Source organism: Bufo bufo, chromosome 2 (assembly GCF_905171765.1).
Source record: "Bufo bufo chromosome 2, aBufBuf1.1, whole genome shotgun sequence".
Classification (NCBI taxonomy): domain Eukaryota; kingdom Metazoa; phylum Chordata; class Amphibia; order Anura; family Bufonidae; genus Bufo; species Bufo bufo.
In genome coordinates, this window is record NC_053390.1 from 230,116,943 (window position 1) to 230,143,586 (window position 26,644).

Sequence of the window (26,644 nt, forward strand, 5' to 3'; positions counted from 1 at the left end):
AACAAAAACCCACTAATTCTGACAAACTCCAAGAAGTGATTATGAAAGAATGGGTTGCTATCAGTCAGGAATTGGCCCAGAAGTTGATTGAGAGCATGCCCAGTCGAATTGCAGAGGTCCTGAAAAAGAAGGGCCAACACTGCAAATACTGACTCTTTGCATAAATGTCATGTAATTGTCGATAAAAGCCTTTGAAACGTATGAAGTGCGTGTAATTATATTTCACTACATCACAGAAACAACTGAAACAAAGATCTAAAAGCAGTTTAGCAGCAAACTTTGTGAAAACTAATATTTGTGTCATTCTCAAAACTTTTGGCCACGACTGTACAGTATATATTCTCAGGGGGGAGAGGAGAATAAGCCACAGCCAGACACTTTTGGCAATGGCTTATTTTCCATGTGAACAAAGAATGGAGACACTAATGACCATTCTTGCTCTCCTACATCATATCAGGGGAGAACTGGTATGCCCCCATAAAGTAGTTGTACGGTCCTGCTGAGATTATCTGGTTCAGCCAACTTTGTTCTTATGTGTATGGGCACCTTAACAATAATAGATTTGATAGGTATCGTACACAAATAAGATCACCTGAATGAGGCTTTCCGACATCCATGTGCATGCTGCCCCATTCAAATGAATGGAACTGATTTTCAGTTCTGAAATTTTCTGCCACAAAATCTGCCACTTGTGAAGTCACCCTAAGGGCCTATTAACATGGTCAGATTATTTTGGCAATTATCAGGAATGAACATTTCTATGAACACTGGTTCCAAATAATTTCCCCATGTAAATGTGCCACCGATCACTTGACTAGCAAGTAAAATGCTCATTTGATATATTGTCTATGCAAAACAAAAAATCGTCATTTGTAGGCAGCATATTGGCCTGTGTAAATAGTGATCTGCTGCCAACAATGAATCTGTATGAGGATGAACAATTGAAGTGGCAATTATTCATCCCAATACAGAGGGGACATTGCTGAACATAAATGTAGCTTTAGGCCTCATGCACAGGACAGTATTTCTTCACGGTCCGCAAAACGGGGTTCCGTTGTTCCGTGATCCGTTTCCGTTTTTTTTTTCCGCGTGTCTTCCTTGATTTTTGGAGGATCACCAGACATGTAAAGTGAAAAAATAATCTAAGTCAAGTTTGCCTTGAAAATGATAGGAAAAAAACAGACACGGATCACGGATGCGGATGACAATCTTGTGTGCCTCCGTGTTTTTTCACGGACCCATTGACTTGAATGGGTCCGCGAACCGTTGTCCGTGAAAAAAATAGGACAGGTCCTATTTTTTTGACGGACTGGAAACACGGATCACGGACGCGGATGACAAACGGTGCATTTTCCGAGTTTTCTACGGACCCATTGAAAGTCAATGGGTCCGCAGAAAATCACGGAAAACGGAACAGCGGACACGGGACACAACAACGGTCGTGTGCATGAGGCCTTAAACAAGAGGGCAGTGATAAGGAGCAAGAGTTTCTTCCCGATCGCTTTCTTGCATATCAGCCCATGCAAATAAAGTCCTTAGACTGTCAGGCCTTATGCACACGAACGTTTTTTTTTTGTTTACATTCCGTATTTTGCGTTCCGTATACGGTCCGTATACATGACCATTCATTTTAATGAGTCCGCAAAAAAAAAGGATAGTACTGTTCTATTAGGGGCCAGATGTTCCGTTCCGCAAAAAACGGAATGCACACGGATGTCATTCGTATTTTTTGCGGATCCGTTTTTTGCAGACCGCAAAATACTGAAAAAGCCATACGGTTGTGTGCAATAGGCTTTAGCAAAACGTGTCACGCCATAAATTTCATAATCTTCCTTCAGAAACACTTATTATAATTGTTTTTCCCTGCAAGACAAGAGGTTCTTAAAGGTAGCCCGACATCTCCATAATGCCCCCTCCCAACCACAGTACCTTAACCCCTTCAACCCCGGGCCTGTTTTCACCTTCCTGCCCAGGCCATTTTATGCAAATCTGACATGTGTCACTTTATGTGGCAATAGCTTTGGAACACTTTTACTTATCCAAGCCATTCTGAGATTGTTTTCTTGTGACACATTGTACTTCATGATAGTCATAAACTTGAGTTCAATATATTTCACCTTTATTTGTGAAAAAATCCCAAATTTTCCCCAAAATTTTAAAAATTCAAAATTTTCAATTTCAATTACTCTACTTTTATAATAGATAGTGATACCTCATATAATAGTTATTACTTTACATTTACCATATGTCTACTTCATGTTTGGATCATTTTGAAAATGATTTTTTTGGGGACGTTAGAAGGCTTAGAAGTTTGGAAGCAAATCTTGAAATTTTTCGGAACATTTCCAAAACCCACTTTTTAACGGCCAGTTCAGATCTGAAGTCACTTTGTGAGGCTTACATAATAGCAACCCCCCAAAAATGACCCCATTTTAGAAACTACATCCCTCAAGTTATACAAAACTGATTTTACAAACTTTGTTAACCCTTTAGGTGTTCTACAAGAATTAATGGAAAATGGAGATGAAATTTCTGAATTTCACTTTTTTGGCAGATTTTACATTTTAATTCATGTTTTTCCAGTAGCAAAGCAAGGGTTAACAGCCAAATAAAACTCAATATTTATTACCCTGATTCTCCGGTTTACAGAAACACCCCACATGTGATCGTAAACTGCTGTACGGGCACATGGCAGGGCGCAGTAGGAAAGGAACGCCATATGGTTTTTGGAAGGCAGATTTAGCTGAACTGATTCTTAGATGCCATTTCCCATTTGAAGACCCCCTGATGCACCCCTACAGTAGAAACTCAAAAAAGTGACCACATTTTGGAAACTACGGAATAAGGTGCCAGTTTTATTGGTACTATTTTGGGGTACTAGTTAACTACTTCTTGGTAACCAATTCACATACTATGGCCTCATGCACACGACCGTTGTGTGCATCCGTGGCCGTTGTGCCATTTTCCGTTTTTTTTCGCGGACCCATTGACTTTCAATGGGTCCGTGGAAAAATCGGAAAATGCACCGTTTTGCAGCCGCATCCGTGATCTGTGTGTCCTGTCCGTCAAAAAAATATGACCTGTCGTATTTTTTTGACGGACAACGGTTCACGGACCCATTCAAGTCAATGGGTCCGTGAAAGAACATGGATGCACACAAGATTGGCATCCGCGTCCGTGATCCGTGGCCCGTAGGTTACTTTCTTACAGATGGATCCGAAGATCCGTCTGCATGAAAGCTTTTTCAGAGCTTCGTGAAAACTCAAATCCGGCAGTATATTCTAACACAGAGGCGTTCCCATAGTGATGGGGATGCTTCTAGTTAGAATATACTATGAACTGTGTACATGACTGCCCCCTGCTGCCTGGCAGCACCCGATCTCTTACAGGGGGCTGTGATCCGCACAATTAACCCCTCAGGTGCTGCACCTGAGGGGTTAATTGTGCATATCATAGCCCCCTATAAGAGATCAGGGGCTGCCAGGCAGCAGGGGGCAGACCCCCCTCGGCCCCCCTCCCTCCCTCTATTGTATTAATTTCATTGGTGGCCAGTTTCACGATCTAACTCATATCCGACAGTATATTCTAACATAGAGGCGTTCCCATGGTGATGGAGACGCTTCAAGTTAAAATATACCATCGGATTGGAGAAAACTCCGATCCGATGGTATAATAGGGACTCCTGACTTTACATTGAAAGTCAATGGGGGACGGATCCGTTTGCAATTGCACCATAATGTGTCAACGTCAAACGGATCCGTCCCCATTGACTTGCATTGTAAATCAGGACAGATCCGTTTGGGTCCACACGGCCAGGCGGACACCAAAACGATTTTTTTTTCATGTCCGTGGATCCTCCAAAAATCAAGGAAGACCCACGGACGAAAAAACGGTCCACGGATCACAGACCAACGGAACCCCGTTTTGCGGACCGTGAAAAAATACTGTTGTGTGCATGAGGCCTAAATGTGTAAACTATTAACTGCCTGAATAAAGTACAAACCGGATTCCAAAAAAGTTGGGACACTAAACAAATTGTGAATAAAAACTGAATGCAATGATGTAGAGATGGCAAATGTCAATATTTTATTTGTAATAGAACGTAGATGACAGATCAAACGTTTAATCCGAGTAAATGTATAATTTTAAAGGAAAAATAAGTTGATTCAAAATTTCACGGTGTCAACAAATCCCCAAAAAGTTGGGACAAGTAGCAATAAGAGGCTGGAAAAAGTAAATTTGAGCATAACGAAGAGCTGGAAGACCAATTAACACTAATTAGGTCAATTGGCAACATGATTGGGTATAAAAAGAGCTTCTCAGAGTGGCAGTGTCTCTCAGAAGCCAAGATGGGTAGAGAATCACCAATTCCCACAATGTTGCGCAGAAAGATAGTGGAGCAATATCAGAAAGGTGTTACCCAGCGAAAAATTGCAAAGACTTTGCATCTATCATCATCAACTGTGCATAACATCATCCGAAGATTCAGAGAATCTGGAACAATCTCTGTGCGTAAGGGTCAAGGCCGTAAAACCATACTGGATGCCCGTGATCTCCGGGCCCTTAAACGACACTGCACCACAAACAAGAATGCTACTGTAAAGGAAATCACAGAATGGGCTCAGGAATACTTCCAGAAACCATTGTCAGTGAACACAATCCACCGTGCCATCCGCCGTTGCCAGCTGAAACTCTACAGTGCAAAGAAGAAGCCATTTCTAAGCAAGATCCACAAGCTCAGGCGTTTTCACTGGGCCAGGGATCATTTAAAATGGAGTGTGGCAAAATGGAAGACTGTTCTGTGGTCAGACGAGTCACGATTCAAAGTTCTTTTTGGAAATCTGGGACGCCATGTCATCCGGACCAAAGAGGACAAGGACAACCCAAGTTGTTATCAACGCTCAGTTCAGAAGCCTGCATCTCTGATGGTATGGGGTTGCATGAGTGCGTGTGGCATTGGCAGCTTGCATGTCTGGAAAGGCACCATCAATGCAGAAAAATATATTCAGGTTCTAGAACATATGCTCCCATCCAGACGTCATCTCTTTCAGGGAAGACCCTGCATTTTTCAACAAGATAATGCCAGACCACATTCTGCATCAATCACAACATCATGGCTGCGTAGGAAAAGGATCCGAGTACTGAAATGGCCAGTCTGTAGTCCAGATCTTTCACGTATAGAGAACATTTGGCGCATCATAAAGAGGAAGGTGCAACAAAGAAGGCCCAAGACGATTGAACAGTTAGAGGCCTGTATTAGACAAGAATGGGAGAGCATTCCTATTTCTAAACTTGAGAAACTGGTCTCCTCGGTCCCCAGACGTCTGTTGAGTGTTGTAAGAAGAAGGGGAGATGCCACACAGTGGTGAAAATGGCCTTGTCCCAACTTTTTGGGGATTTGTTGACACCATGAAATTCTGATTCAACATATTTTTCCCTTAAAATGGTACATTTTCTCAGTTTAAACTTTTGTTCCGTGATTTATGTTCTATTCTGAATAAAATATTAGAAGTTGGCACCTCCACATCATTGCATTCAGTTTTTATTCACGATTTGTATAGTGTCCCAACTTTTTTGGAATCCGGTTTGTATGTTAAGAACATTTTATTAAATATAAATAAAAATTTGGTTCTCCACCAAATCTGAAAATCAGGCTGGTGGTGCGAGTTGGAGTATAGAAAGTAAATATATATACACTATCTCCACAACTTGCACCCCCATAAAATGTCTCCCTTGAAAAATGTGGGAGCTACATAAAGTCCACAGGGATAGTGGGGTGGTTCGGTCCAAACCAATACAAGTGTGGTCTATCCTTAAATCAATCAATCTCCTCAATAGATCTTGGAGTGAAGGATATGACCAGTGGTAATGTTGTTTCAATGGACCGCCTCCCCACTAAATTAGCAGCTCTGCACTGGTGTTGCTCTGTTAAAGCTGAACATGGAAAGGCGCTCTATATTGCTCGACTTGTTTCCCTGCCGATATTGAGGAGCAAATAGCAACCTATCATAGAGGGTATTGTTCAGCTATCCTCTGATGGCGTGCATGCAGCAAGGTAGAGCCTCCGGCACTATGAGGGCTTTCTATAATCCAACTTGCACCACCAGCTTGATTGTTAGATTTGGTGGAGAACCAACTTTTAATTTATATTTAATAAAATGTTCTTAACGTGCTTTATTCAGGCAGTTAATACCATTTTGGGGTACATATGATTTTTAATTGCTCTATATTAAGTTTTTTGTGAGGCAAGGTAACCAAAAAATTTATGTTTTGGCACCGTTTTTATTATTATTTTTTATCAACATTCATCTGACAGGTTAGATCATGCACTATTTTTATAGAGCAGGTTGTTACGGACGCAATGATATCAAATATGTCTACTTTCTATGATGTTTGTTTCAGTTTTACATAATAAAGCATTTTTTAAAACAAAAATTTGTTTTTTGAATCTCCATTTTCTGAACGCCCTATTTTTTTATTTTTCTGCCGATCGTCTTGTGCAGGAAGAGTTGACGTTTTTATTGGTACGATTTTTGGGTACATATGATTTTTTGATCATTCATTATTACACTTTATGGGGCAAGGTGACCCAAAAATTGGTTGTTTTGGCGCAGTTTTTATTTATTTATTTTTACAGCGTTTACCTGAGGGATTAGGTCATGTGACTTTTTTATAGAGCAGATCGTTACAGACGTGGCAGTACCTAATATGTCTACTTTTTCTTATTTATTTAAGTTGTACACAATAATAGCATTTTTTTAAACTGAAATAATGATATTTTTGTGTATCCATAGTCTGAGAGCCATAGCTTTTTTTGACCAATTGTCTTAGGTAAGGACTCATTTTTGGGGGGCATATGCCTTTTTGATCGCTTGGTGTTGCAATTTTTGTGATGTAAGGTGACAAAAATGACTTTTTTTACAGTTTTTATTTTTGATTTTTACAGTGTTCACGTGAGGGGTAAGAGCATGTGATATTTTTATAGAGTTGGTTGTTACGGACGTGGCGATACCTAATATGTATACTTTTTTTATTTATTTCAGTTTTGAAACAAAAAAATTATGTTTTAGTATCTCCATGCAGTGATGGCCAGTTCGCAGTGTTCGCCGACGAACACATGCGATCTGCCATCTTTATTCCCAAATAGGTTGCCTAGGAGACCCAGCCTGAGGCTGGATCTCCTCGGCACCCGTAGAAGGCAGGTCCCGATGCCGTGCAAGGCATTGGGCAGCCTCTGCATGGCATCGGGCTGCCTTCTGACACATCAAGTCCCCGCCACAGCAGCGCGGGGACTCGATGTGCTCCCTCAGCCGACATAAACCCCTTCTATGTCGCGGTCAGCATAGAAGGGGTTAATCCGCCAGCATCGGCTTTTACAGCGCTGCCGGCGGATACAGCAGGGGCCCTGCTACCAGGGACTGCCGGACCCCTGCACTAATCGCACGCGCACCGCTCTGGTGCCCGCCCGATCACCATGACATACTGTTATGTCAAATTGCGGGAACGCAGTGGATTCCATGACGTAGTAGTACGTCATGTGTTGGGAAGGGGTTAAAGGCCAAATCATCTGGTCTCTAATGCTGTATTTTGTTATGTCTTCTGATGGCCAAGTTCACAGAAAATCAACTTTGTTCCCATTGCTCTGTGTATGTAAATGAGACTGCTTGAACTCAATGGACAATTCAGGGGCGTAACTAGAAGTGCCTGGGCCCCACAGCAAATTTTTGTATGGGCCCCCCGCCCAATTTTTTATATACTATTTTTACCCCACCTATCCTTTTTATTTTTGATAAAAATCTTTTTTATTTATATGCAAATTACCTTCCTAACGTGCCCAAAGGGCTGTCCCTCCGGCCGTTTGTGCCCAGCTGCGTCCATTATCGCCAAGCCCAGCGCCGTCTTGCTATTAATTATTCACTGCCGTCCTCGTCTTTTTATTTTTTCTAAGTGTGCCGTAGTCTCGCGCATGCGCCGATGTTACTCATGTGTGGGCCCGCGAGGTGTCCTGGCAGCAGCTTCAAGTAATGTAATCGCGCATGTGCCAGAAAGCGGAGAAAGCTGGCGCATGCGTGATTACACTACTTGAGGCTGCTGCCAGGACACCGCATGGGCCCGGACGTGAATAACATCAGCGCATGCGCGAGAATACGGCGCACTTAGAAAAAAAAAAAGACGAGGACAGCAGTGAATAATTAACAGCGGGGCGGTGGTGGGCTTGGCAATAATGGGGACGGCTGCGCACAAACGGCCGGAGGAACAACATCTTGGGCACATTAGGAAGGTAATTTGCATATAAATAAAAAAGATTAAACTTGACTGACACGCTGTCGGGCACCAGGCCCTTTGTCAACCCAGGCCCCGAAACAGCCGCTTCCCCTGCTTCCCCAGTAGTTACGCCACTGCGATTAGTGGTCTTCATGCTCAAGTCAAGCTTGCCTGGCCCTCTTCCTGCCTCCTTTACTCTTGATGTACAATTTGCATTGGCCAGGTTTTGGGTTGCCCAACACTACACTGGGTCACCCGGACACCATAGGAGTCACCACGTGCTGCTGCTTTCCAGAAAGGTTTGTAAGATATGGTGCACCCCAATGGGATATAAGTCCAGAGAGTCAGGGTCTGCAGTAAACCAGTGTGCTTCTTTAATGGAAGAACTGTGCAAAACAATACATGCAATGGACTGAGCTGGCTTCTCAAGTCTCCTCCAAGCAGAAGAAGGTTTCATGCTGAGGAAAGGCTGCTGTCTCTCTCTCTCTGTCAGAAAGCTAGTACCCTGGTCAAAGGCTGGTGCCCGGGTCTGTGGCTCAGTCGTCTGGCTCCCTGGTCAATGGGCTGGTAACCTGGGGTCTGTGGCTCAGCATCCCCATCTCAGCATTTTCTTTTGGTCACTCATGCTGTCTGACAGAGCCTCTCCTAAAGGGCCGGACTGGGGATAAAAACCAGCCCTGGAAAAAGTTGCATCATTATTTACTTGTTTATAAAAGGGGAAAGCATTCATTTTAAAACACGTGTGTAAACACGAATATGAACTTTGCCCCCCAATAGCTCTTTTGTAGAACCCCCATTGTTCATATTATCACAGTAGACCAGCTTTTCCCAACCAGGATACCTCCAGCTGTTGCAAAACTACAACTCTCAGCATGCCCAGACAGCATTTGGCTGTCAGGGCATGCTGGGAAATGTAGTTTTGCAACAGCTGGAGGCATCCTGGTAGGGAAACACTACAGTAGACCATTATCCCATCCAATTGGGTCACAACTAAGAATAATCAAAGAACTTTACTTTAAAGTAGAGGTGGGACGAATCAAATTTTTTTCGAATTCGAATCCGAAAAGGTTCTCGAATCTCTTTCGAATCTTTTGAATCTCGAATCCTGTACATAACAATTGTGTGAACGGTGTAAGAAACAAAGTGATCCAAACTCAATATTTAATATGAAAAAATAAAGAGTCCTTTTTTAACCGCCTCACGTCCGCCCATAGGATATAAACGTCCTATGGGTGGACGTCTATTTCTGACAGCACGTTTTAAAACGTCCTGTCAGAAATAGCAGCTGCACGCTAATCGTGCAGCTGCTGATCGGGTTGCCCGCTGTCAGTGACAGCAGGGCAACCCAGAGATAAGGCAGGGACAGTGCCCAGGTGTCCCTGCCTTCACGATCGCTGCAGACACAGCGCTCACCGAGCGCTGTGTCTGCAGAGCAGGAAGCGCTGTGCGCTTCCTGTTCCGGCCCGGCGGTCATGTGACCGCCGGGACCGGAGAGTGCAGGGGCTGTGTGAGGTCTCTCAGAGACCTCGATCAGCCCTGCTGTGAGGCTGTACAGCGCAGGATTGCTGCTGTACAGCCTCTATAGGGGTGCATTTGTCCTGTAACTGGGGCTACTATCTCAGCCCCAGTTACAGGAGAAATCAACAGTGGAAAAAAAAAAAAAAAGTGAAGTAAATGTCCCCCAGAGGTCTTGTATGACCTTATGGGGGACGAAAAGTGTAAAATAAAATAAAAATAATATAAAGTGTTGAAAAAATAAAATAAAAAAAAGGTTCACATGTAAAAAAAAATAAAAATCCCAAGTAAGGAATAAAAAAAAAAAAAAAAATAGAAAAAATAAAATAAAATAGACATATTTAGTATTGCCGCGTCCGTAAAAACCAGCTCTATAAAAATATCACATGACCTAACCCCTCGGGTGAACACCGTAAAAAATAAATAAAAAAAACTGTGTCAAAACAAGCAATTTTTGTCACCTTGCATCACAAAAGGTGCAACACCAAGTGATCAAAAACGCGTATGTCCCACAAAATAGTACCAATAAAACCGTCACCTCATCCCGCAAAAAATGAGCCCCTACATAAGAAAATCTCTCAAAAAATAAAAAAACTATAGCTCTTAGAACATGGAGACACTAAAACATCATTTTTTTGGTTTCAAAAATGCTATTATTGTGTTAAAGTGAAACAAATAAAAAAAAGTATACATATTAGGTATTGCCGCGTCCGTAAAAACCAGCTCTATAAAAATATCACATGACCTAACCCCTCGGGTGAACACCGTAAAAAATAAATAAAAAAAACTGTCAAAACAAGCAATTTTTGTCACCTTGCATCACAAAAGGTGCAACACCAAGTGATCAAAAACGCGTATGTCCCACAAAATAGTACCAATAAAATCGTCACCTCATCCCGCAAAAAATGAGCCCCTACATAAGAAAATCTCTCAAAAAATAAAAAAACTATAGCTCTCAGAACATGGACACATTAAAACATAATTTTTTGGTTTCAAAAATGCTATTATTGTGTAAAACTTTAATAAATGAGAAAAAGTATACATATTAGGTATCGCCACGTCCGTAACAATCTGCTCTATAAAAATGTCACTTGACTGAACCCCTCAGGTGAACGCTGTAAAAATAAATAAATAGAAACTGTGCTAAAACAACCAATTTTTTGGTCACCTTGCCCCATAAAGTGTTATAATGAATGATCAAAAAATCATATGTACCCAAAAATAGTACTAATAAAACTGGCACCTTATCCCCTAGTTTCCAAAATGGGGTCACTTCTTGGGAGTTTCTACTGTAAGGGTGCATCAGGGGGCTTCAAATGGGACATGGCATCTAAAAACCATGTGGAGTTCCTTATCTTCTGCGCCCTGCCGTGTGCCCATACAGCAGTTTATGACCACATGTGGGGTGTTTCTGTAAACCGCAGAATCTGGGCAATAAATATTGAGTTTTGTTTGGCTGTTAACCATCGATGTGTTAAAGAAAAAAATTGATTAAAATGGAAAATCTGCCAAAAAAGTGAAATTTAAAAATTTGATCTCCATTTTCCTTTAATTCTTGTGGAACGCCTAAAGGGTTAACAAAGTTTGTAAAATCGGTTTTGAATACCTTGAGGGGTGTAGTTTCTACAATGGGGTCATTTATGGGGGTATCCACTATGTAGGCCCCACAAAGTGACTTCAGACCTGAACTGGTCCTTATAAAGTGGGTTTTGGCAATTTTCTTACAAATTTGAAGAATTGCTTCTAAACTTCTAAGCCTTCTAACGTCCTAAAAAAATAAAATGACATTTCCAAAATGATGCCAACATAAAGTAGACATATGGGAAATGTTAAATAATAACTATTTTATGAGGTATCACTTTCTGTTTTGAAAGCAGAGAAATTGAAATTTAGAAAATTGCGAATTTTTCAAATTTTTGGGTAAATTTGGGATTTTTTCATAAATAAAGGTGAAATATTTTGACTCAAATTTATGACTATCAGGAAGTACAATGTGTCACGAGAAAACAATCTCTGAATGACTTGGATAAATAATGGTGTTCCAAAGTTATTACCACATAAAGTGAGATATGTCAGTTTTGCAAAATTTGGCCTGGTCAGGAAGGGGGCAAAGGGCCCGGATGGGAAGTGGTTAACAAAGTATTCAGATTTGGATTTGAAAAAAATTGGAAATACAAGGTAATACAGCGCACATACCTCTTACATCCAGTGACGTCTCTTTGACGTAGATGTTCTCTTTCCTCATCTTCTCCTTTCAGATCAGACCACCAGTTTTCAGCCATTTTTCGTCTCTGCAGTTTGACAAAAAAAAAAATCGTAGTTTATTATTTTTCTATCATTCTCGCATTTTTTGGACAAATCATCCTACTACCCCCAATACTGTGCCGCTGTGCTCCCCGATATACTGCAGAAACAGATAAACCCCCTGATAATACTAGTACCACACAGAGCCCCCATATAAAATACCCCTTCTTTGTGGCCTCAGTAGATGCCCCCATAGTGCCCCCCAATAATGTGCTAGTAAAAAGGGACCCCCATAATGCCCCCCAATAATGTGCCAGTAAGTGTCTCCATAGATGCCCCCCCATCATGTGCCAGTATCAAGTGCCTCTCCCCCCCCCCCCCACATGTCCCAGTATCATAGTACCATCACTCCCCCCCAATGTGGCAGTATCATAGTGCCATCTCTCCCCCCAATGTGCCAGCATCATAGTGCCATCTCCCCCCCCCCCACATGTGCCAGTATCAAGTGCCTCTCTCCTTCCCACCCCCCCATGTGCCAGTTTCATAGTGCCAAACCCCCCATGTGCCAGTATCAAGTGCCAAACCCCCCCATGTGCCAGTATCAAGTGCCTCTCTCCTCCCCCCATGTCCCAGTATAATAGTGCCATATCGCGCCCCCCCCCCCAAAGTGCCAGTATCAAGTGCCTCTCTCCTCCCCACCATGTCCCAGTATCATAGTGCCATCTCCCCCCCCAATGTGCCAGTATCATGGTGCCATCCCCCAATGTGCCAGTATTATAGTGCCACCCCCCAATGTGCCAGTATCAAGTGCCTCTCTCCTTCCCACCCACCCCATGTGCCAGTATCATAGTGCCATCTCCCCCCCAATGTGCCAGTATCAAGTGCCTATCTCCTTCCCACCCACCCAATGTGCTAGTATCATAGTGCCATCTCCCCTCCCCCAATGTGCCAGTATTAATTGCATCTCTCCTTCCCCCCACATGTGCCAGTATCATAGTGCCATCTCCCCCCCTTCCAAATGTGTCAGTATCAAGTGCCTCTCTCCTTACCACCTACCCCCATGTGCCAGTATCAAGTGCCTCTCTCCTCCCCCCCCATGTCCCAGTATCATAGTGCCACCTCCCCCCCAATGTGCCAGTATCATAGTGCCATCTCCCCCCCAATGTGCCAGTATTAAGTGCCTCTCTCCTTCCCCCCCTCACATGTGCCAGTATCATAGTGCCATCTCCCCTCCCCTCTAAATGTGCCAGTATCAAGTGCCTCTCTCCTTCCCACCCACCCCCCCATGTGCCAGTATCATAGTGCCATCTCCCCCCCAATGTGCCAGTATCAAGTGCCTCTCTCCTTCCCACCCCCCCCATATGTGCCAGTATCATATTGCCATCTCCCCCCTCCCAATGTGCCAGTACCAAGTGCCTCTCTCCTTCCCACCCACCCCCCATGTGCCAGTATCATAGTGCCAACTCCCCCCCCACATGTGCCAGTATCAGTGTCATCTCCCCCCCTCCAAATGTGCCAGTATCAAGTGCCTCTCTCCTTTCCACCCACCCCCCATGTGCCAGTATCATAGTGCCATCTCCCCCCCAATATGCCAGTATCAAGTGCCTCTTTCCTTCCCACCCCCCCATATGTGCCAGTATCATAGTGCCATCTCCCCCCCCCCACATGTGCCAGTATCAAGTGCCTCTCTCCTTCCCCCCATGTGCCAGTATCAAGTGCCTCCCGCTCCCCCCATGTGGCAGTAACAGTCCGGTATTAATAAAAAAAAAACACTTATACTTACCTCCATGTCAGCGATGCGCTGTATGTCCATATATGGAGTCAGTGCTTGTGTATTCTAATTTAGCCTGTATTTCAGAAAAGTTTCTGCTGGGACTCGAACCCACAACCTTCTGTATCAGAGGAAAGGCACTTAACCACACAGCTATAAGAGCTGCATAGCCACTGACTGAAAAAATATGAGACTTCTACTGTAGACTCGTTTATAGCTTTGATAGCTAGTGTATATCCATACACGACAGCTGCCCCAGCGTACTCAGCTGTGCTATATCTCTATATATGATAGCTGCCCCAGCACACCCAGCTCTGCTACATCTATACACATAACAGCTGCCCCAACGCACTCAGCTATGCTATATCTCTATATATGATAGTTGCCCCAACACACCCAGCTCTGCTACATCTATACACATGACAGCTGCCCCAGCACACTCAGCTCTGCTATATCTCTATATATCTATCTACTGTATAGTAATACTTAGCGATATATAGATATAGCAGAGCTGAGTGTGCAGGAGCAGCTGTCATGTGTATAGATGTAGCAAAGCTGGGTGTGCTGGGGCAGCTGTTATATATATATAGATATACGAGAGCTGAGTGTGCTGGGACAGCTGTCATGTGTATAGATGTAGCAGAGATGGGTGTGCTTGGGCAGCTGTCATATAGAGATATAGCAGTGCTGAGTGTGTTGGGGCAGCTGTCATGTGTATAGATGTACACTGGCCATAACAGCTATAACAGAGTCTACAGTAGAAGTCTCTTATTTTTTCAGTCAGTGGCTATGCAGCTGTGTGTGGGTTAGTGCTTTGCCTCTGATACAGAAAGTTGTGGGTTTGAATCCAAGCAGACAAATCTCTCCCTCTCCTGCTGCAGCACAGGCAAGGTCCCGGCAACACAAATGACTATGCCTGGGATTTGTTGGATTCTAATCTCGTAGTGTGCAAGTTGTGACACAGGCAGGGCGTCTATACAGTAGTAAGGTGAGGGAAGGCTGCCGTCGTTACAGTATGTGGTGTTTGTCACAGTCCCTACACCTGCCAAGGAGCCTCCTCGCTGTCGGCACAGCCGGCCGTGCGGCAGTAAAGGCTACCGGCCTAACGGGAATTTTCCCAGTAGGCCAGTCCGACCCTGCTCTCCTACTAAACACTAGTCCTTATTAGTGTTGGGCGCGAATATTCGAATCGCGAATATCGCCACTTAGAGAATTTGCGAAGATTTAGAATATAGTGCTATATATTCGTATTTTCAAATATTCTAGATTTTTTCATCTGAACCCATGATCCCTCCCTGCTTCTTGATTGTGGGCCAATGAGAGGGCTGCAAAGTCTTTGTCTGAGCTTAGCAACATTCCTAGCAACCAATAGGAAAGTTGCCTACCCCTTACTATATAAGAACCTCCCCAGCAGCCATTTTCTGCAGTTTTTTCCAGTTCTGAGAGAGAGAGAGAGCAATGTCATTGCTGTGCTCTGTGCTTTGCTGTGTCATCTGGATCCTTATTGATTACATGAGATAGTTAGCTCATATATATAATACAGATAGTTAGTGGGAGATAGTCAGTGTAGGTTAGATCGTGATATAGTGTAGCTGATAGGTTCTGCTGCCCATGCATACATGCTACATACATAGTGCTGTGATGTCACAACAATACTTAGTGCACCAATCAGTAATATGTAGTCAGACCTTCTAAAATGTGAAGTTTCACGTATTGCGCAAAAATATGCGCATCATTAATTGACGGTTTGCGCAATCGCAAATATGTTTGAGCACTCTAACTGCATATAAAGCTATTGTAATGTTCTGCCGTGCCAACCATTTTCTCCAGTCTCAGGAAACTTCTAGCAGCTTGAAAAATGTAGCAAAAGTGACCCACGCCTGCAATACGCGCATATTACATTGCCGATTTTCGCAATCAAGAAAATAATGACGAATTCTCGAATTTATAACGAATATTAGCCCAAATATTCGCGAAATATCGCAAATTCTAATATTGCCCCTGCAGTTCATCACTAGTCCTTATCTGCAGACAACTAGTTACTCTGGCAGCTCTCCTTATATACACTTTCTAGTTAGAGGGATAGAATAGAGAATCAAAGCATAAACAGAAACATTGTTACAATTTTAGTCTGTCATAGACTTGTATACAGTTTCAATGCAAGTATATCAGAATGACTAAGCAGTTTTTCCAGACATAAGCAAGTCTTCAGACATAAACAACAAAGCTAAGGGTACTTTCACACTAGCGTTAGAAGCTCCGTTGCCGGAAATGCCTGCCGGAACTGGAAATCCGTATATAAATGGATAGCATTTGTTTCCGGATCCGTCTAACAAATGTATTGCAATACCGGATCCATCTCTCCGGTGTCATCCAGTATTTATTTTTTCCCACAGATTTAAAGGTCTGCGCATCCGTTTTTCCGGAACACTTGGTACCAGATCCGGCATTAATACATTTCAATGGAAATTAATGCCGGATCCAGCGTTCGGGCAAGTGTTCTGGAATTTTGGCCGGAGAAAATACCGCAGCATGCTGCAGTGTTTTCTCCGGCCAAATACCCTAAAAGGGACTGAGCTGAAGACATCCTGATGCATACTGAATAGAATGCTTTCCATTCAGAATGCATTTGGACAAAACGTTTTTTTTTTCCGGTATTGAGCCACTATGACGGAACTCAATGCCGGAAAACTTTAACGCTAGTGTGAAAGTACCCTAATACATATAGTTTCACATATCCTTACTGGCATTGACTATTTATTTAATCTTATTACATTTGATGTGTTTTAACTGGTATCAACTTATCTAATTTTCTTTGTGACCATTATACATATCCATCTGTTGACCAGGGTGCTTTCTGTATTAGGCCCCTTTCACACGGGCGAGAATTCCGTGCGGGTGCAATGCGTGAGGTGAATGCATTGCACCCGCACTGAATCCGGACCCATTCACCTAAATGGGGCTGTTCAGATGAGCGGTGATTTTCACGCATCACTTGTGCGTTGCGTGAAAATCGCAGCATGTTCTATATTCTGCGTTTTTTAAGCAACGCAGACCCCATAGAAATGAATGGGGATGCATGAAAATCGCAAGAATCCGCAAGCAAGTGCTGATGCAATGCAATTTTCACGCATGGTTGCTAAGGAGACGAGGGATGAGTTAACTGGGACCCCATTTAATTTACTATTTTCCATTATAACATGGTTATAATGGAAAATAATAGTATTCTTTAATTCAGAATGCTAAGTAAAGGGTCCATTGTGGGGTTAAAAAAAATATATAATGTAACTCACCTCATCTACTTGATCGCGCAGCCGGGCTCATCTTCTTTCAGGACCTGGCTGGAAAAGGACCTTCGGTGACATCATTACGCTCACCACGTGGTGAGAGCGATTACGTCATCAAAGGTCCTTTGGCAGGTCCTGAAAGAAGAAGAAAGAAGAAGATGCCGGCTGCGCATTTTATTTCTTTTAACCCCTAAAGCCACATTTTACTAAGTATTCTGTATTAAGAATGCTATTATTTTCCCTTATACCATGTTATAAGGGAAAATAATAAAATATACAGAACACCTAACCCAAACTCGAACTTCAGTAATGAAGTCCGGGTTCGGGTCTCGGTACCACAGTCAGTTTTTTATTACGCGCGTGCAAAATGCATTGCACCCGCACGATAAAAACTGAACATTGGAACGCAATCGCAGTCAAAACTGACTGCAATTGCGTAACTACTCGCTTGATTTTCCCTGATCGCAGACGCAACGCATCCGGATCTAATCCGGACACGCTCGTCTGCAAGGGGCCTTAGTGAGAGTACCTTTCTCCCCTTTCTGTTTATTTGCCACATAAAATGTTTTTGTTATTTATTTGTGATATATGTAATAAAGAGACACTTTTACTGTTTGGGCCAGATCTTTCAGTAGTGTTTATGTTTTTTGGATGTTTTTTTAAGAACGGGTCCTTGTGATGTGTCTGGGCATATATAGGTAAAATAATCAGCCAGATAAGAGTGTCTGTTTTTTTTTCCTCCATAACTTTGCATGGGTAGAAAGTCATAAAGTTTCTCAGTATAAGCTGGCGGTGCATTAACCCTTTACACAGTGCAGTGCAGCTTTAGCGTAATAACAGTGCAAATAAACAGTATATATTACAATAAACATAAAAATGCAGTTCAACAATATAAAACAAGAAGTAGAAATGTAGCAGTGGGAGTTAACCCTCCAAAGTGCAGGTTTTTGATTTTTTTCGTTCACATAGTCATATGAGAGTTGTTGTTGGGACAAGTTGTACTTTCTAATGCCACTATTTAATATTGCATATGATGTGGTGGAATTGGAAAAGAATGCAATTCCGCCACAATTTTATGGGCTTTGTTTTTACGGCATTCCTCATGTGGTAAAACTGACCTGTTCCTTTGTTTCTCTGGGTCAGTACAATTAAGTACAATACAATATGTGTTCATTTTTCTTGTGTTTTAATACTAAAAAAAAAAAAAAAAGTTTTCATTGTCATATTCTGACACCCATAACCTTTTTATAGTTATGTCTACAGAGCTGTGGGCTCATCTGATCTGTAGATGATCTGTAGCTTTTAATGATACCATTTTGAGGTGTGTATGACTTTTGGATCACTTTGTATTCAATTGTTTGTGGGAGGTGAAGTGATGAAAAAACTGCAAATTGGGCATATTGATTTTTTTCTGTTATGCCATTTACCGTGTGGAATAAAAAAAAAATTAGATTTTAATAGTACAAGCGTTTTCAGATGCAGTGATGCCTATGATGTTTATTTTTTTAATTTAATTTTATTTTAATTTAGGGGATTTTAATTTACTTTTTTACTTCCAGGATTTTGCCCTTTCAAGTGCCGTTGTCACTTGTGACCATGGCATCTGAGGAGTTTAATGTCCACGATCGGCATTAATGCTGATCGCAGACATTATACCCGGATGTCTGCTGTGTGAAACAGCAGGCACCCATAATTATGGCGCTCTCTCTGCTCCGGAGTGGGCGCCATCTTTAAAGACCTGACATCTGCCTTACATGTGATACCCACCTCTAAAAAAACACCCAGAACAGCGCTATACACCGCCCACTTAAGCCGTTGACATCCCTGCTAGGTGGAAGTCCCCGCCTAGCATAGTGTTATGAAGCCCGATACACCAGCTCACAACTAACAGACCTTTGCCCTGCGCAATACAGTGCAGGGAAAGGGGAGCATTGGAGTAAGGAAATACTCTAAAACTCGAATCCTACATGCTAAAGAAGTGAAGAGCTTATGTCCGGGTTCAGCCCTGAACCCAGACAACCCCTTTATGGGTAAAAAAAATCATTGTAATTTCTTGGGTGATTGGTGATTAGCCCAATAAGCTCAATAAAAAATATTGCACTATTTTGCTAATGATGCCTAATAAGTCAGTCTAACAGTATTCATAAGAGGAGCACTTTGTTTGCCTCTCTTCACTGTCTCCTGCCCTCCTTATTAGTGATTGAAGACTGCCATGTATATGTTTGTATACAAAGCAGCTACCAGTCACTGGTGAGGTGGGAAGAGGTACCGTAAGTACTCCTATTATGAATACAGTGACTAATATCATTATTTCAAAAACGAAAAAATTCTTGATCTTTATCATATATAGCTTTATAGAACTATCCTTTCCTGGTTTCAAGTGTAACTGCCATTTCATTTTTTATTTTATTTTTTTTGCTAATGTGTAGGGACAGTGGCAGGGAACATTTTTGTAATATACTTTATTTAGGGAAAACATATATTTTTAGTAGAAAACTGGGGCTAAAATGTCCCTTAGCAGCACTCTCTCAAATGAGCGTTTCTAAGGGTCATACATCTTCTATTAACATAGGAGAGACGAGCTGTGCGGAAGTTGCGGGCTCCTGCCTATCCTGCTCCCTCACTACCTTATGGGCACAGGAGCCTTATGTGTTAAAATTAAATATACAATCCCCCTTTTCAAATATTATGCACGTGTACACTATCTGTAAAATCACTGACCAGCGTGGCCAGTGCTGTCAGTGAGCTGCTTTCCCCCTGCACCTGGGAAATAGTGACCATAAAGTAATAATCTTACAATTATCATTCAAAAGAGCGTTTCTACAGGGAGGAACTAAAATACCAAACTTCAAAAAAGCTAAATTCTGCCAACTAAGAGAGGCCATAGGCCTAACTAACTGGGACAAAGTCCTCAAAAATAAAAATACAGCCACAACATGGGATATCTTTAAAAGCATCCTAAAATCTCATTGTGAGAGGTACATACCGTATGGGAATAAAAGGTTTAGGAACAAAAAGAAACCAATGTGGATAAATAGAACTGTAAAAAAATCAATAAATGACAAAAAGAAAGCATATAAATCACTAAAACACTAAAACAGGAGGGTAGCACGGAAGCACTGAAAAACTATAAGGAAAAAAATAGAACATGTAAAAAACAAATAAAAGCGGCCAAACTAGAGACCGAGAGATTAATTGCCAAAGAGAGTAACCCTAAAATGTTCTTCAATTGTATAAATGTTAAAAAGTATAAATCTGATGGTGTCTCCCCCTTAAAGAGTAATGAGGGGGGAGTCGCAGAGAGCGACGAGGAGAATGCAAAGCTGTTAAATATTATGTATAAATGTATAAAATATAGCAAATAACGCCATATCAGCATGGCTTCCTGAGGGATCGGTCATGCCAAACTAATTTAATCAGTTTCAATGAGGAGGTAACTTCTAGACTTGACAGCGGCGAATCAATAGATATCGTATATCTGGACTTCTCCAAAGCATTTGACACTGTACCACATAAAAGGTTAGTATATAAAATGAGAATGCTCAGACTCGGACAAAATGTCTGTATGTGGGTAAGTAACTGGCTCAGTGATAGAAAACAGAGAGTGGTTATTAACGGTACACACTCAGATTGGGTCACTGTCACTAGCGGAGTACCTCAGGGGTCAGTATTGGGCCCTATTCTCTTCAATATATTTATTAATGATCTTGTAGAAGGCTTGCATAGTAAAATATAAATTTTCGCAGATGACACTAAACTGTGTAAAGTAACTAACACTGAAGAGGACAGTATACTACTACAGAGGGATCTGGATAGATTGGAGGCTTGGGCAGATAAGTGTCAGATGAGGTTTAACACTGACAAATGTAAGGTTATGCACATGGGAAGGAATAATGCAAGTCACCCGTACATACTAAATGGTAAAACACTCGGTAACACTGAAAAGTGAAAATGATCTAGGAATTTTAATAAACAGCAAATTAAGCTGCAAAAACCAGTGTCAGGCAGCTGCTGCCAAGGCCAACAAGATAATGGGTTGCATCAAAAGGGGCATAGATGCCCGTGATGAGAACATATTCCTACTACTTTACAAATCGCTAGTCAGACCACACATGGAGTACTGTGTACAGTTCTGGGCTCCTGTGAACAAGGCAGACATAGCAAAACTGAAGAGGGTCCAGACGAGGGCAACTAAAGTAATAACTGGAATGGGGCAACTACAGTACCCTGAAAGATTATCAAAATTAGGGTTATTCACGTTAGAAAAAAGACGACTGAGGGGAGATCTAATTACTATGTATAAATATATCAGGGGTCAGTACAGAGATCTATCCCATCATCTATTTATCCCCAGGACTGTGACGAGGGGACATCCTCTGCGTTTGGAGGAAAGAAGGTTTGTACACAAACATAGAAGAGGATCCTTTATGGTAAGAGCAGTGAGACTATGGAACTCTCTGCCTGAGGAGGTGGTGATGGTGAGTACAATAAAGGAATTCAAGAGGGGCCTGGACGTATTTCTGGAGCGTAATAATATTACAGGCTATAGTGACTAGAGAGGGGTCGTTGATCCAGGGAGTTATTCTGATTGCCTGATTGGAGTCGGGAAGGAATTTTTTTTATTCCCCTAGAGTGGGGAAAATTGGCTTCTCCCTCACAGGTTTTTTTTCTGCCTTCCTCTGGATCAACTTGCAGGATAACAGGCCGAACTGGATGGACAAATGTCTTTTTTCGGCCTTATGTACTATGTTACTATGTGACTCCCAGCTGACTAATAAAGCAGCTGCCGGGAGCGATGCCTGTGAGTGGTAAGCGCTTACTACAGGCAGTACAGGGAGGCAGGGGGAAGCTGCTATACAGTATATAAAGATAGTTATGATTGCTGGTCACATCAAACAGCAGAGGATCAGTCAGAAGGGAGGGGATAGCTCACAAATACAGACGCTGGTGAGAAGATTACATTCACTATAGATTACATCATGTACCTTTCTAGCAGGTCATAGAATAAATCTTTTTGTGGGAGTTCATCTTTAAGGCAAGAAAATATGACCAGAGATAAAGAATACTCAGTTTCCCATCCAATCTATCTCATTCTTCTGATGGGTTTGTTTGAAATCCAGTCAGTGCAAAACGCAGTTCCATGGGCCATGTGGCAGCTTCAAACCATGAAGAAGATAGTCCTGAGGAAGTTGAACTAAGATTTCTCCTTTTCTTTATTTAAAGTACATAGAAACAGATCAGAGGTGCTCAAGTACTTCTTGTAAAAGTCAACTTACCTGGGTCTAGAATAGGGTGAAGGTCTGAGCTGCAAAAATATTTAATTAGAGACAACACCAGTAGCATGTAGCCCATGACATAACCAGAAATGACGGCCCCACAGCAAAGTTTTGAATGGGGCCCTCCCACTCTGCAAACCCCTCCTCCTGTGCAACCCTCATTTCTGCGGCTAGTCACAATAGCTCTATGAGACCAAGCCAGACAGCTTCTCCATCTGTTTCCTACATGTACACTCACCTAAAGAATTATTAGGAACACCTGTTCTATTTCTCATTAATGCAATTATCTCATCAACCAATCACATGGCAGTTGCTTCAATGCATTTAGGGGGGTGCTCCTGGTCAAGACAATCTCCTGAACTCCAAACTGAATGTCAGAATGGGAAAGAAAGGTGATTTAAGCAATTTTGAGAGTGGCATGGTTGTTGGTGCCAGACGGGCCGGTCTGAGTATTTCACAATCTGCTCAGTTACTGGGATTTTCACGAACAACCATTTCTAGGGTTTACAAAGAATGGTGTGAAAAGGGAAAAACATCCAGTATGCGGCAGTCCTGTGGGCAAAAATGCCTTGTGGATGCTAGAGGTCAGAGGAGAACGGGCCGACTGATTCAAGCTGATAGAAGAGCAACACGCACAACCTTGAGGCGGATGGGCTACAACAGTAGAAGACCCCACCCGGTACCACTCATCTCCACTACAAATAGGAAAAAGAGGCTACAATTGGCACGAGCTCACCAAAAGTGGACTGTTGAAGACTGGAAAAATGTTGCCTGGTCTGATGAGTCTCGATTTCTGTTGAGACATTCAAATGGTAGAGTCCGAATTTGGCGTAAACAGAATGAGAACATGTATCCATCCTCTGATGTCTACTTCCAGCAGGATAATGCACCTGCACTAAATTGCACAGGGCAAAGGCATTTTTAGGAGTTCCGGTGACGTACTGGGGCTCTCCATGGGGCTGACAGGAACCCCGGTGACGTCACCGGCACTGATGGGCGGGATTTAGCTCTGCCCTAGCCAGTAAAACGGCTAGGGCAGAGCTAAAGCCTGCCCCTCAGAGCTGGTGACGTCACCGAACACACTGCCGGGCAGAAGTTACCGCCCGGCAGTGTGTTATTGAAAACAAAAAAGCCTGTGCCCTGCGCGGGGAGCAGGGCACGGGAGCGCATCGGAGCATGAGATGCTCCGATACTAGCCTCAGGGGGGCTGTCTGGGTGAAAAAAAGGGTATGTCCGGGTTCATCTCTGAACCCAGACAACCCCTTTAAGCCCCTGCATGTAGAGTGATGCTGCAATTCGGGTTGTTTTTATTTTATACAATAATGCCTCTAACTCTGACCAATCCCCTCTTGCCCCTCACAGTTATTGTGCCCCCTTACTGCCTCAAAAACACACTAATCACCCATAAGGGGCTCACTATCAAATTTAAAGAAGCCATTACTCCTGAAGAAGCCGGGTTACTGATGAAACATGTCAGGGGGCAGTGTCTGTTTTTAATGCCTGTTTGTCTGTGCCAGCGATATTAGTCAGTCAGATAGTTTAATATCTAGCTGATTCTGATCATCAGTCCCTACATGACCAGTCAGATAGTCAGTCTCCACACTAACCACTATTAGCCAGGAAGATATGGCTCTCAGCGGTCAGGAAAATAACTGACCAAGAATATAGTTACATCAGTTACTGTAGGGGAATCTTGAAGGTAACCAGCACCGTATAATAATAAAAAGCATTGTGGTCAGTCACTGCACTGACGTTAAGTGCAGGAGTGTGATTTATCACATTATTGTGGATCTCCTCCACATGTAAGCAGTTATATGTATAAGATGCTAGTGCAGTAAAAAGTGTTTTTAAACAGCTTTTGAGGCTCCCAGCCTACTTTTATACACACTAATAAAAGTAATATTTTAGTAATTATTTCAGATCTGGGTCAAGTTTGGTAGTGAGCCCCTTATGGGAGATTAGTGTGTTTTTGTAAATGTACCTTCACCCAGATTGGGTCCGTTTTGCGTGTTTGTAGCCCTTACTGCCTCCTCACACAGTAACGATGCTCCCTTAGTGCCTAAACACAGTAAGAACGTCCCCCTAGTGCCACCTGACAATAATGATGCCCCTCATTTCCCCACTAATAGTATCATACCCCTTTAGTGCCACCCGCAGAGAACGATGGCCCCTTAGTGTCTCCCGACACAGTATGGTTCCCTCTTGGTGCCCCCACACAGTATGATGCTCCTTTAATGCCTGCCCACATAAAATAATCCCCCCCCCCCCTCACAGTAGGATGATCCCATAAGTACCTCCACACAGACTGAGACCCCAACACAAAGTTATGCACTTTAAGTGCCCCCCACAGTAAAATGTCCCCTTAAATGGCCCTCACACAGTGATGTCTCCTTAAATGCCCCTCACAGAGTGATGCCCTCATAAGTGGCCCCAACAAACAGTAATGCCCTCTAAGTGCCCTTACATAGTATGATGCCTGGTTAAGTGCCCTCACACAGAATAATGCCCCTTAAGTACCCCCCACCCAGTATGATGCCCCTAAGTTGCTCCCATACAGTATGCTGTCCCCTTAAGTGGCGCACACATAGTGACGCTCCTTTAAATAAATTCTGCAGCCTGTTTAAATGATGACCTATTCTCAGCTCAAACAACTGATTGGCAGGGGCGCCAGATGTCGGACCCTCGCAGATCAGATATTGATGACAGAATATTGCTTTCTATGGATCTGTGTGAGGAAAAAACAAACAAAAAACAATGATTTGGTCATTTTGATATTTTTTTTTTTACTTTTTACAACTTTTAACAGTAAATGCTTTTGTTTTTTTTAGTTTGAACATTTTTGGACATGGCGATACCTATGTTTTCTTATTGTTTATTTATTTTTATATGTAAATGGGAAAGGGGGGCTTCAATTCTTATGTGGCCGCCCCCATCCCCCCGGGATCGTTTTTAACATTGACTGCAATGGTTTACCAATACAGTGTATGGGAAAATTGCTGTGTTCCTATTAAGGCATATCTGAGGGCTTAATAGGAAATAACCATGGCAGACCTAGGAGCCTTTACAAATGTCAAGATCACAGGAGGGCTGTTCAGTCAGTGAGAGCAGAATGCTCCAGGTAATTGACCTCTCATATTCCATAGTTGCAATTGATCACAGCATCTATGGGGTTAAATATCCAAGATCAGAGTTGTCTTCTGTGTGGGCATCATCTTAAAGACATGACTTACACTGAACATATATGGCAGATGTCAGGAAGGGGTTAATAAACTGAATCTCTCATTATGCTATTGTTCTAAGATCACAATGATTTGGAGTTAATTTCAGTGATAATATGATAAGATGTGATCCTTATGCCATAGAAATAGAATGTTCTGAAATAATTTAAAGGGATATTCCAGCCTGAAGCATTTATCTTTATCTGTCCACTAGATAGGTAATAGGTGCCAAATTGGTGGGTTTCCGACTACTGGAAAATAGTGCTTGCATTTTTCAGTCTGTGCAATGTACTTTTAATGGAGCTTGATCGCCATACCTTTTAAACATCTCCTAGCCACAGTCCTGGGCTGGGGGAAGTAGACTCCACTGTTCTTTCAATCAGTGGGGGTCCCAGCAGTTAGACGACCATCGATCTAGCATTTAATCACCTATCTAAATGATAGGTGATAAATGCTTCAGTGTTTCAAACATGCAGACTTGTGTGTTCTTTTTACTTCATTGTGCCCATAGTGCATGTGAGTGAGCAATAGAAATCATACTCACAAGTTGCTGGTACAAAACCTTTTGTTTCTTTTTATTTCTTTAATTCATTCCAGTATAAAATGGTACATCATGAGGGACGCTGAGACAGACATCGTTCACACCTCATCCCCTCCATGCAACATTTTGGGAAAACACGCCCCCTTAGGCCTCTTTCACATGGGCGTCATGTTTCTGGGCCGGATAAGATGCGGGTGCGTTGCGGGAAAATGCATGATTTTTCCGCGCGAGTGCAAAACATTTTAATCCGTTTTGCACGTGCGTGAGAAAAATCGGCATGTTTTGTACCCAAACCCGAACTTCTTCACAGAAGTTCGGGTTTGGGTTAGGTGTTGTGTAGATTGTATTATTTTCCCTTATAACATGGTTATAAGGGAAAATAATAGCATTCTTAAAACAGAATTCATAGTACAATAGGGCTGGAGGGGTTAAAAAAAATTAAAAAATTTTTTACTCACCTTAATCCACTTGTTCGAGCAGCCCGGCTTGTCTTCTTTCTTCAGGACCTGGGTAAGGCCGAGTTCACA

At 42.5% G+C, this 26,644-nt stretch overlaps 1 long non-coding RNA gene across 1 annotated transcript; it reads left to right on the forward strand.

Annotated features, from left to right (window-relative positions):
* Positions 1-11,537: 11,537 nt before the first annotated feature.
* LOC120988650 lies at positions 11,538-26,201 on the forward strand. The gene is made up of 3 exons (XR_005776162.1): positions 11,538-11,591; positions 11,764-11,766; positions 26,098-26,201. It is a non-coding gene; the product is annotated as an uncharacterized LOC120988650 (long non-coding RNA).
* Positions 26,202-26,644: the final 443 nt, after the last annotated feature.